The sequence below is a fragment of the Camelus bactrianus genome, chromosome 27, assembly GCF_048773025.1.
Source record: "Camelus bactrianus isolate YW-2024 breed Bactrian camel chromosome 27, ASM4877302v1, whole genome shotgun sequence".
Taxonomy (NCBI): Eukaryota; Metazoa; Chordata; class Mammalia; order Artiodactyla; family Camelidae; genus Camelus; species Camelus bactrianus.
This window is the reverse complement of record NC_133565.1, coordinates 31,594,328-31,605,779: the sequence shown is the minus strand read 5'-3', so window position 1 is coordinate 31,605,779 and position 11,452 is coordinate 31,594,328.

The window sequence follows — 11,452 nt, the reverse complement described above, 5'->3', positions numbered from 1 at the left end:
ATCTCCTGTCTCCAGACCCAAGGCCAAGTCCATCTTCTCCAGCTCTGGGGCCCAAGGTCTTCCAAGAGCTTGAGTCAAAAGCACAGTGGCCTGTGGTTTATCATCCACCCATCCAGAAAATTCCTAGAAGCTTGTGGTCAAGGCTCAAGAAATTTCACCCTAAAAAGTCAGGGAGGCTGAGAGATGCGCCCCCTAGAGGCCAGAAAGATGGTCAGAGGTCGCTAGAGTCAATTTCTGGTCGAAGTGAATCAAAACATCAAGGAAAAAAAAAGATAAGAACTTTATTTACAAACCAGAAATAGACTCACAGACATAGAAAACAAACTGTGATTACCAGGGGGGAACGGCTGGGGGTGGGGAGGGATAGATTAGAAGTTTGGGATTAACAGATACACACTACTATGTATAAAATAGATAAACAAAGACCTACTGTGTAGCACAGGAGACTATATTCAACTTCTTGTAATGAGCTGTAATGGGACAGAAACTAAAAAAAAAATATATATATATATATATTTACATGTATATGTATAACTGAATTGCTTTGCTGTACACCTGAAAATAACAATGTAAATTAACTACATTTCAATAAAAAAAACAAGAATCAAGAAAAAGTCTATCAATAAAAACAAACCAACCAACTTTCAAGAGGATAGAGGCTGGGCAGCCTGTCCTGACTGACCTCGGAGGCCATGACTGCCCAAGAGCTCCCGCTCCCAGCAGCGTCCAGGCAGCTGCGGCTGTGAGGACGGGAACCTGCAGGGCAAGCCCCTGGTAGAGCACTCGTCAACCCGAGGCCTGCAGTGCTTTTGGTCCTGTACATCCAGCTCCTGAAAGAAACAAAATCAGCCCAGATTCCAAGGAGAGAACAGCCTCAGTGCTGCCTTGCTTACAGAGCCCTGAAAATGACTGACCTTCACTGTCTGCGATACATACAGTGTCACATCCCCCGGTGGTACAGGAGCCCCCAGCTAAATCACAACCAAGGCAAACTTGGGCGGCAGGATGTACCATTTCTAAAGCCCTAGGCTCCTTCTTCAGCCCTTCCAAACAGGGGCAAGTGGTCTCCATTTGTACTCTTATCTCGGGCCCTGATACTGCTGGGGGCGGGCCTGCCCTGCCTTCTCGTGTGAGGTGGATGCCAGTCATCTATTCTCTTGTTCTACAAGGCAGGATGATAAAGAAGCAAATGCAAACGGGACCTGAGAAGAGAGTGGAGGGAAATCAGTGCCCCTACACATCCCCTCCAGTCCATCTTCCACACGGCTGTGCAGGGATCATTCCTTTCTTCTTAATTGCTTTATAGTTATATTTTTGAACATCTGATTGTGGAAAATCTCAAGCACATCCAAAAGTAGAATAGGAGAACGAACGCTCACGTCCCCATCAACCCACCCTCAGTGGTTATCAACTCACAGCCAAGCTCACTTCATCTCTATCCCCACCCACATCCTCCCTCCTCTGTTATTTTGAAGCACATCTCAGATATTATATATTTCACATACAAATATTTCTGAATATACTTCTAAAAGATAAAGACTATTGGGGAAAAAAATAACCACAATAACACCTAAAAACAATTGATAGTTTAAATTCTATCAAATATCCAGCCAGTGTTCAAATTTCCAATTGTCTTTAGAATGTCACAAAATTTTTATTTTATTTTTTTACTTTGTTTGAATCTTGATCTAAGTAAGTTCTGCTCCGTGACTGGTGATATGCCTTTTTCTTTTAAATATCTGTTTCCTTCTCATATCTTTCTCATATCATATCCCTTACAACTTACTTGTTTAAGAAACTAGATCATTTATCCTACAGAGGTTCCCACAATATAGATTTTACTGATTGCAACTCCAGGGTGTCTTTTAATATTTTCTTCTGTCCTCTGTACTTTCTGTAAATTGTTATTTGAATCTAGATTTAGGTTGGATTTTTTTGGCAAGAACACTTCACAGAAGCCATGTGATAGCTTGTTATTTGTGATATTAGCAGATGTTGCTGATCCAGTGTCACTATCCATTAATTAATTAGCAGTTGCCAAATGGTGATATTCCAATTTTATCATTCCTTCTTCATTTATGAACTGAATTACTTCTATAAAGAGAAACTTTCCCTCATCAACTATTTGGTTACCCAGTAGTACAGTTTGTATAGGAAAGACAAATGCTCGATTATATGTCTTTATCAATTTTCAAAATAATGGATTTTCTCATGAGCACACTCCAAAGGTGACCAATTAGATTTGTTTTAGTAACATCGTAAACTCGTGGAGTCGAAAACATCTGATGTGTTTCAATTCATTGCAGTTTTACTTTATTGATGTTAAATTCCTTAATTGATGTTAAATTCCTTAATTGATGTTAAATCTTTGGCCAGAGGGAGCCTCTTCAAGCCGACTCCTGAGTCCGTTTGACACCACCCTACCAGTTGTTGAGGACTTCCTTCCCGTCTGGTGTGACAGATGTTCCAGGCTCCTCTCGGTCATTTCCTGTCCCAGGCCTGAAATCAACCACCTTTTCATGAAGCCCTGGTCTTTTATTGGGAAATGTAATTTGAAGACAACAATCTGGGCACCGGGGGTGCTCACTGCTACTGAACTGATTATTACTCCCAGGTCTTTTCAGAGATCAGAGCTACGGCGTTAGTCTTGAAGATGAAACACGTAAGTTCATACTGATACTTCCAATTCAAATTCAGGATTTTTGCATAACCTCTTATTTCTTCCACCTGCATCTCCTTTCTTCCATGCTAAGATTCTCATTTCTCAAAGATGCCAAAAAATATAGAATTAGAATTTCACATAATTTCTCATCTGCTTCCTCCCACATTGCACATACAGCAGTCTCAGAATACCAACACCGGTTCTCCCACTGGCCAAATGATCGCTGGAAACAATGTAAGATTGTTTGCTTGTTTACAGGTCTTTTTGTCCTTAGGTTATATTTCTCTATAGATGTACCATCACATCACTGGGTTTGGAAAAAGTTCCCGTGTATTTACCCCACTAGCCACACGCACACTTACGCTTATTTGTTTCACTTTATTTTTTTACTTTTAGGAATTCCTTTTTCACTTGTTTTTTATGTAAAATATTTTCTTGGTTCCAAAGTCAAATACACAAAACACAGTTTATAAGTCCAGCTTCTATCCCTGTCTCCTCCCTCCCCCATAGGTAGCCACTTTTCATTGGTTTATCCACAGCTTGTCTGTTTTATATAAACATATAAATATATCTATATATTTGTATCCCTGCCTTTCTTAGATAAGTATTATACACACATTCCTTTTTTACTCAATAATTTACTCAATAAGGAGAAACTCCTTATTCGTCTTTGCAACTGCCTAGTCCTTTATTCAACCAGCCTATTGACAGACATGTAGGCAGTTTCCCATCACAAATAGTCCTGCAATTAATTGCTTTTTGTATTTTGGTCTGAGGTTATTTGAATGCAAATCCTAGGCATTGTATCATTTCACAGAGGAGTCTTTCTAATGTACAGATGTGGTCAGGACTCTCCCCTGCTTAAAACCCATCGATGGCTCCTCCTCACCGTAGAATAAAGTCCAAACTTCCTAGCTCAGCAGACAGTGCCCTACCAGATCTTATGTCGTCCGGCTCACCAAGCCACCTGCTGCCCTCCTCTCTCCCCAGCACATCTCCTGCTCTTCTCCATGCGGGGGGACAGGTCCATACTTCTGTAACCGAGCAAAAAGGCTTGTGTGTCCGCGGTGCAGAAAGCCAAACTCTTTGACAGCAGGTGTTTGCGGCAAAGTAAGGGTTTATTGCAGGGCGCCAAGCAAGGGAGTGAGAGACAAGCCCCAGATCCACTCCAACTAGGTCTTTGTGAGTTAGAGGTTTTTTTTAAAAGGGGAAGAACAAAGAAGCTGGGGCTAATCATGGTCTTGTGACATTTCTCAGTCTTACCTTCAGGAGTCAGGATGTCTCTGGTTTATGATCCTCTGGCCAGGTGGCCCACGGCTTGGGGTCTGTTAGCTCATCTTGCCCTGGAGAAACAACCTGAGCTGGCAGGTTAACAATGTTATCAACAACAGCAATCTGGCTGATTAGTGTTCAGTTAGCACAGGACTGAGGTCAGAGGGAATGAAGTTTTGGACAGAAAGGTTAATCATGAACTCGGCAGGGGAGCTCAGTTTTAGGGGGACTCGGTGCTGCCTACACATTCTCTGCTCTCTGCCTAGAAGGCTTTCCATCCTTCTCTCATTCACCTGGCTGACTATGTAGCAGCCTGTTTAAACCAACTGCCTTCAATGCATGGATGTCTGGACCATGATTTTGCCATTTATCCCGTCAACTCATGGCTCCTCCAGAGCTGGGGCTGACTTAATATCCCCAACACCCAACAGGAGCCCAGCAGCTCTGTTTTAGTAAATGTTTGTTGAGTAAATGAACAATTGTCTTTCCTTTCAAATAAACAAAATCAGGTCACAGCTGTGACTCTCGCCAACCAGAGAAGAAACTGTAGTAAGAGGGGTGAAATCTCCTTGGCGTTTTCTTTTCGTTGCTCTTCTGAGGGAAAAACATTTTCTGCCCTTTAGGTGTTTATAAGCGAGACTAGAGCTATCATCACTGTGAAAAAAAAAAAAAGGCATTACAATCCAGAAACTCAAGTAGTCCAAGAATTTTAAGACAAAAATTCTGGTTCTGTTGGGAGAAAAACAGACTAAGAGCCAGCAATGCTGGGCAGAGAAGGGAGGGCCCTGGCTGCCAGCCCTCCCCACAGCAGGGCCATCTTGCGTTTGGCCCTTCAGAGTGGAGGGAGCCCCCCTCTTCACCTCTGAGACCCCCACCCGGGCAGGCCCACACAGCATCCTGGGCTCCCTTCAAGGCAGGTCTCTCACAGAATGGAAAACCAGTTCCACTTAAGTCTACCTGTTGGCTCAGGCTTTAGATCTGCCTGCCGTTTTCCCGTTCTGCACGAAGGTGACTAAAGACAGGCGTGTCCTGCTCGGGGGAATTCAAATCACAGTCTGCGCTGGCCTGCCACTGGGATCCCGGCTCAGCACGGAAAGTGCCCCCAGAGCGCCATCCCCGGGGAGGGCCATGTATAGTCCAGCTTTCCCTACTCCCTGTGACCACTGCTACTTTGGTGATAACACATCCAAGGAAGCCCATGGGCAGCTCAAGAGAAGCCTGGAGAGGAGAGAGAGAAAAGTTCTGGTTTGAAAAGAGGTTAAAGAACCACAGGATAAGAGGAGCTCACATTGAAAGGGGCCTTGGTGCTCACCTAGGATATTCCAAGGAGCATGTGTCCCGGGATCACCGAAGAGGCCCCTCTTTGATTTGTTTTATAAATTTAAGTATCATGGCGTACTATCTCGCTTGAAGAAAGAGTTCTGATTTTTTTTTTTTTTTTTGAGTCTGCAAAACCTTGACCCTAGTGCAGCTCATGCCTGCTATAAGAATTCCCTTTACTATGGCGATTCTGTCACATGGCCATCCAGGCTTACCTGTTCCTGGAGCCAGTGGGCTCCCTTTTGCTCCTAAGGTGCCATCCCATTGTCAGGTGGCTCTAACGATCAAAAGGAGCTCCCAGACACCGCTCCGTGATTCTCTGCATTGGTCTTGCACCTGGTCTTCATCCCCAGCTGAAGGCAGAGCTCACATCCTCCCCCTCTTCCTACCTCACCTCTTCTCCCTATTAAATGTCTTCAGGTCCTTGGTCTGCTCTTCTGGTATTTAACAGATCATTACCTGCCCTAAAGGGGCTCTCTTGTCAGAAGTGAAATGCTTTACAGCTGTCACTTCAATTTGCTGAGCTATTGACTCAAATAGCTGTTGTTTTTCTCTTTCGTGGTTTTTTCCTCCCTAGTTGTGAAGTCTTTCCCTTTTTTTAAAAAAAGTATTTTATTTATTTTGTTCTTTCAGGGGGGAGAGGTAATTAGGGTCATTTATGTACTTAGTTTAGTGGCGCTACTGGGGACTGAACCCAGGAGCTTGTGTATGCTAAGCATGAGCTCTATCCTCCCCTGTTCTGGTCTCTCCCTTTTAAAGGTGGAAGGGTCAAAGCAGACCCAAGCAGGTCTGAGATTTCCTCCCGCAGCGTTTCGCAGCACTCATCCCCCTCGTTGCCTCCCGCCATCCAGGTCATTGCCGTCGGGGTAACAGCATCCTTACAATGAGGTGACTTCAGATGCACAGAATCACAAAGCAAAGACTTGCTAAACTACGAGCAAAGCAATTTGATGGCCCACACCAGCAGAATATCAGGTCAAATCGAAGATTCTCGGACTTGACCCCTAGAGGGTTTGTTAAAAACACAGACTCCGAGGTTTCTGGTTCAGAAGATCTGGGTGGAGCCTGAGAATTTACATTTCTCACCTGTTCCCAGGTGGTGCTGATGCTATGGGTCTCAGAACTACCCTTTGGAAACTACTGGATTAAATGACCATGGAGAAACACCCCCAAAGACAGCAAAGTTTCACAGAGGAAGCAGTAGGAAAGCACGTGGCTGCACCTGCACACCCTGCAGGTGTGAGTTCAGTTCTGTTCCTTCTGCAGGTGCCTCCTCTCGTCTGCAGCATCACGCTGCTCCCACCACCACCCAAGCGGAGGCTGGAAGCAGGGCATCTGACACGTTAGCCTTGCTCTGATGACCATTTCATCTCAGAGACCAAAGGAAACCGCTCCTCTACACCCATGTTTTGGCCGTGAAGAAAAAATTGGCAAGAAAATCGCTGTTTAGTCTTGGAGGTGGCAAAAATCAAGAGAATGACCCTCAACAAGCTCTTAAACCAACACCTCTGTGTGTGCCTAAGGACCCTGCAGACCTGGCCTAGGGACATGAACAAGGCAAATTTCAAACTTCTGAGAAATATGGTTCCCAGGAGATGTGGCTCCAAAGAGATGAGAGACACTCTGAAATAACAGTAATGGTGACCTGACTTTGCAGTCCTAGAGGATGCAGGGAAAAACTGAGCAGGAACACAAAGCAGGAGGCTGGGCTGTCATCAGGGCAAAGAGGTGTTAAGAGTCTGGGGGGTTTTTTTGGTTGGGTTTTAAAATGTTTACCACCACCTGAGCATCAAAGACTGACAATAGACTGTGAAATTCCCTAGTCCCAGGGAGAGTGGGCAATTAAGTTTAAAGGTCAGGAGCTGTCAATTGGTGGCCAATAGATGTAAAAAAGGAGCCTTCATCTCTCGCATCTTAACTTCAGCTGTGGAATTCATCGCACCTGGCAGCTTTATCAAAGGTCTGCCCTTCTGTTGGTTCGTCCGCTTTATTGAGATCTTGAAATGCCAAAGTTTTCAAACCACAGCAGCAGCTATCAGAACTTAGATGAGCTCTCATCAGAATGTGTGTATTTCCTGTTTTAACTTCTGAGAGAAGCCACTACAGCACTCACTGAGGTTTGACAAGAACCGTTTTATGGGGGTGGGTTCCAGAGCTTTCCTTCACACAAGTATGTTGGCCATACTTGCTTCATCTATTATTACCTAGCAAGGAAAGAATTTCCTTTTATTTCCCCCCTAGTCTAAACATTCCCCATGAGAAAAACAGTCTACTTCTCTATTGACTAATAGGCCAAAAAGCCTGTTGATAAAAATTAAAGTCCATTTAGAAATTAAGGACAGGTCAGAATCACATCATTCATGTTCATCGCATCTTTGCTACCTGACAGAGCCTAAAAAGCAGACTCCTGCCTGAGCTTGTTTGGAGGAACTGATCTTGGCCTCCCAAATGTCTCCGCCACCTGTTCCAACCACAGTTGTCTTACCCAAGGGCTCATTACTCCCTCCTAGATGAGCCGACCCCTTCCTAACTGGGCTCCCCACGCCATCTCCTTCCCTTCTCATCTTGCTAATGATCATTCTCTACACACGCCCCCAAACACATCCTCTCCTGTGGCCCACGGATCAGGCCCACACACCTCTGGGGAGCTGGGGTGAGGGTGCAGGGCAGCACCGGGCTACCTTCAAGGGGGTTCCCCACACCATCACCTGCCTGTCCAGCTCCCCCTCACCCAGCCTTATAGTCCAGTGCCTGCTTGTTAGTCATGTAGCCAGGTGCGCATTCGTTCATTCAGGACACACAGCGCCTAATTATGATCCTGGGTAACAGTTCTCATAATGACAGTACGAACAGCTCATGTTTACTGAAGACGCGGTATGCCAGGCACTTGAAGTGCTCAGTTCCCCCAGGTGAGAACTCCGATCCACACAATGACTCTACCAGATAAATGCACCAACTCATCAACCTCATTTAACAGTAATGAGACAGAGACTCAGAGGTGCTAAGCAGCTTGTCCAAGGTCAGATTTCACAGCTCATGGTTCATTCCTTCATTCATGCATTCCACTGGCCTTTGGAGCGCCTATTACATTCTGGGCATTGCTCTAGGTGCTTGGAAAACATGAGAGATGAAAACAAAGAACTCTGCCCTCATGGAGCTTATGTTCTGGTGGAGGGAAATGGACAAGAGAACAAGAGGTTATAAGTACATTATATAGTATGTTTGAAGGTGCTAAGTTCTATGGGAACAAAAGAAGGGTAGAGCTTAGGGGATGCGGAGTCATACGTGGGCGGCAGGTGCAGTATTAAATGGGGTGGCTGCATTAAGCAGGTGACATTTTACCAAGACCTGAAGGAAGTAAAGGAGTTACCTTATGGCTACCTGGGGGAAGAGCATCCTCAGGAGAGGGAAGATGGAAGAGCTAGTGCAAAAGTTCTGAGACAGGAACATGCCAAGGACCTGGTGTGTTTGTGGAATTATAACGGTGCGCAGTGTGGAGGGAGAGGTGTCAATAAGGGAAAATAGGGGATGAGGTCAGAGAGGAGAGGGATGGGAAGCCAGATCCTGTGGAACCCTATTAGAGCTAGTCAGTTTTTATTCTGAAAAAACAGCAAAGTGGTGGTGGGGGCTCATTCTCTTCTGTGGTGCCCAGTAGGGAAGAGATTATGGAGAAGGAGTGGAAGGTAGGGGGAGGGGAGTCAAAGATGGAAGCAAGAAGTAAGAGGCAGTTACACTAATCCAGACAGCAGTAGTGGAGGGGTGAGAAGCGGCTGGATGGGACTCTAAATTTTGGCTTGGGAGAGTGTGGCAGGCTTCATGGAGCCCTCCCCCTACCTTCCTCCAACTCCACTCTGCCCCCTCTGCGGGTCTCTTTCAAATGATCACAGATCCACTGGAAATCACACACCCCAAACTGGAAACAGTTCATTTAAATTCCTCTAAATACCAGCATTACAAGTTTAAAATGTGGATGTTGTTTTTTAAAATTTCCTACAGACATTTTTTGAAAGTAACATTGTGAAATCCATCATCTCCACTTTTAAATTCCTCTCATAAAAAGGCAGTGTTCCTTCCTGTCTGTTTAAATCATATTCCACTCTGAAATCAGTTATGTAACTGAGGAATGAAAACAATGTCACGCCTTACTCTTCATCCATCTCCGGGGAGGCTGCTACAGGAAACTTACTGAGGTGGCGTGGGGAATCCGTAAAGTCATGACCGTAAAGCAATTTCATCTCCTTTTTCTTAATTAAATGGGAAATATAAAATTCTTTTCAATACACGTATCAAATACAAAAAGCACACTCCAATTCCAACTGGTTGCTAGGTAAAGCAGGCAGTGTCAGGGCTGGAAGGAAATGTAAGGATCCACCGGTGTGAGCTCTTCTGTAGCACTCGGATGGGGAACAGGAACCAGGCGGGAAGAGAGCTGCTCGGACTGCACGGATGTTAAGTGGCTGGAGCCCAGGTCCAGCCTCTGACACCAGCCTAGTGCTTTCCCAGACACAGGCAGGCAGCTTCTGGTCAGAACAGACACAGAAAACAAAATTATGGGCTTTCCAAACTACGCTCTTAAAGCAACAGACAGAGCAACTAGACCCGTGTTTCTAAACGGGGCGATTTTGCCCCCTGGGGGACTTTTTGGCAATGTCTGGAGACGTTTTTTTTTAATCTGTTACAACTGGAGGGAGGGTGCTACTGGCATCTCACAAACAGAAGCCAAAGATGATGCTAAAAACCTACCATGAGCAGGACAGCCCTTCCCTGTCCCCAGCAAAGAATTATCCAGTCCCAACAGTCCACAGTGCCAAGGTGGAGAAACCCTGAACTAGACCAAGCTTGTCAGCCCTAAGCTGCCAATGAGAACCAGCTGGGTATCCACAGACCACTTGAGTCAGAATCTCCAGGGATGGGGCGCCAGCGACAGTGTTTTTGAAGAGCTCTCCAGGTGATGGTAATGTACCCAAAGTTTGAAAATCACTGGTTCAATCCCTGGAAAATGCATCAACCAGCTGAAGAAGACATTTGGCCCTTCCTCCATGTCTACCAGAAACTGAAGGAAAAATAGAGCAGCTCACCACTTCATGCAGGGTACATTAAAATAGTGTAAAAAAAAAAAAAAAAGTCCCTGCCTCAGGAAGTTCCCAGCGTGGATGAGGAGTGACCAGCAAACACTGTCATTTGTCGTGGGTTATTTAAGTGAAGAGCAAATAGGTTATTTGAAGAGCAAAGTGAGGAAGGGTTTTTAGCAAAGCGAAGGCAACAAAGAGCCATGAGAAATCAGAGGGCTCCGGGGGCTGTCGCCAAAGGTGAGTTTATTGGTGGAGACTTTCATTCATTTTGCACCTTTGTATACAGTTACTTCAATGATCGGAAAAAACCTTTATTGTTTTGGTCTCGTAGAATTGAGTTAGTCTCTTCAGATACGTTTTCTTCCTGCCAAAATATACATGATTTCTTAATATTAAATATAACGTATATGTGTTATTACCTCCAGAGAGACTATTTTATTGCTTTTTAAAAAAATTATACAAGCAAAATAGTGTCACTGATACATTAAGAAAATAACGGCCCCCTGACAGTGGGCTAACAAAGCTGACCTTTCCCTTTGGGAACTGGTTTCCTTAAGGATATCTTGTTCACATTCCTTAACCTGCCTGTCATTTTTGTGGTTACAACGCCCTCACTTCACAGGATGGGAAGCAGTACTTAAGACATAGCCTTTTTCATTTTTAAACTAGTGTTTATTCCAAGCCTGTTTCCCCTCGTCCTGGAGGCACTGGTGGCTACAGGCAGTGGCTTTCAATGCTGAAGAGACCCAACGCCTCCCTGTACTAACAGTTACGTTGTAACAGCTGCTCTGCTATCTTGAAGTAAAATTCATACGCAGTATAACTTACCTACCCATAAAATTAAAAAAAATCAATATATACTGATTGCCTCCCCTCTCCCATGTATTCTCCACATTCTAGGCCCAGAAAGGCTGACCTCTCCAGACCGCATCACCCAGGCTCCCTGCTGCATTAGACCAAAGGGAGGCACTGACAGGAAAGGCCAGAGCAGGAGAGAGGGGAGGGCATTTATTCCCTGCCCCACTGAGGTTCCAACATCAGTGCTAACATCTCTCTGTAGACACACAGTCACAGCTCATGTGTATGCGGGCTGGGGGTTATATTAGCCGGCTAAGGCTGCCATAAC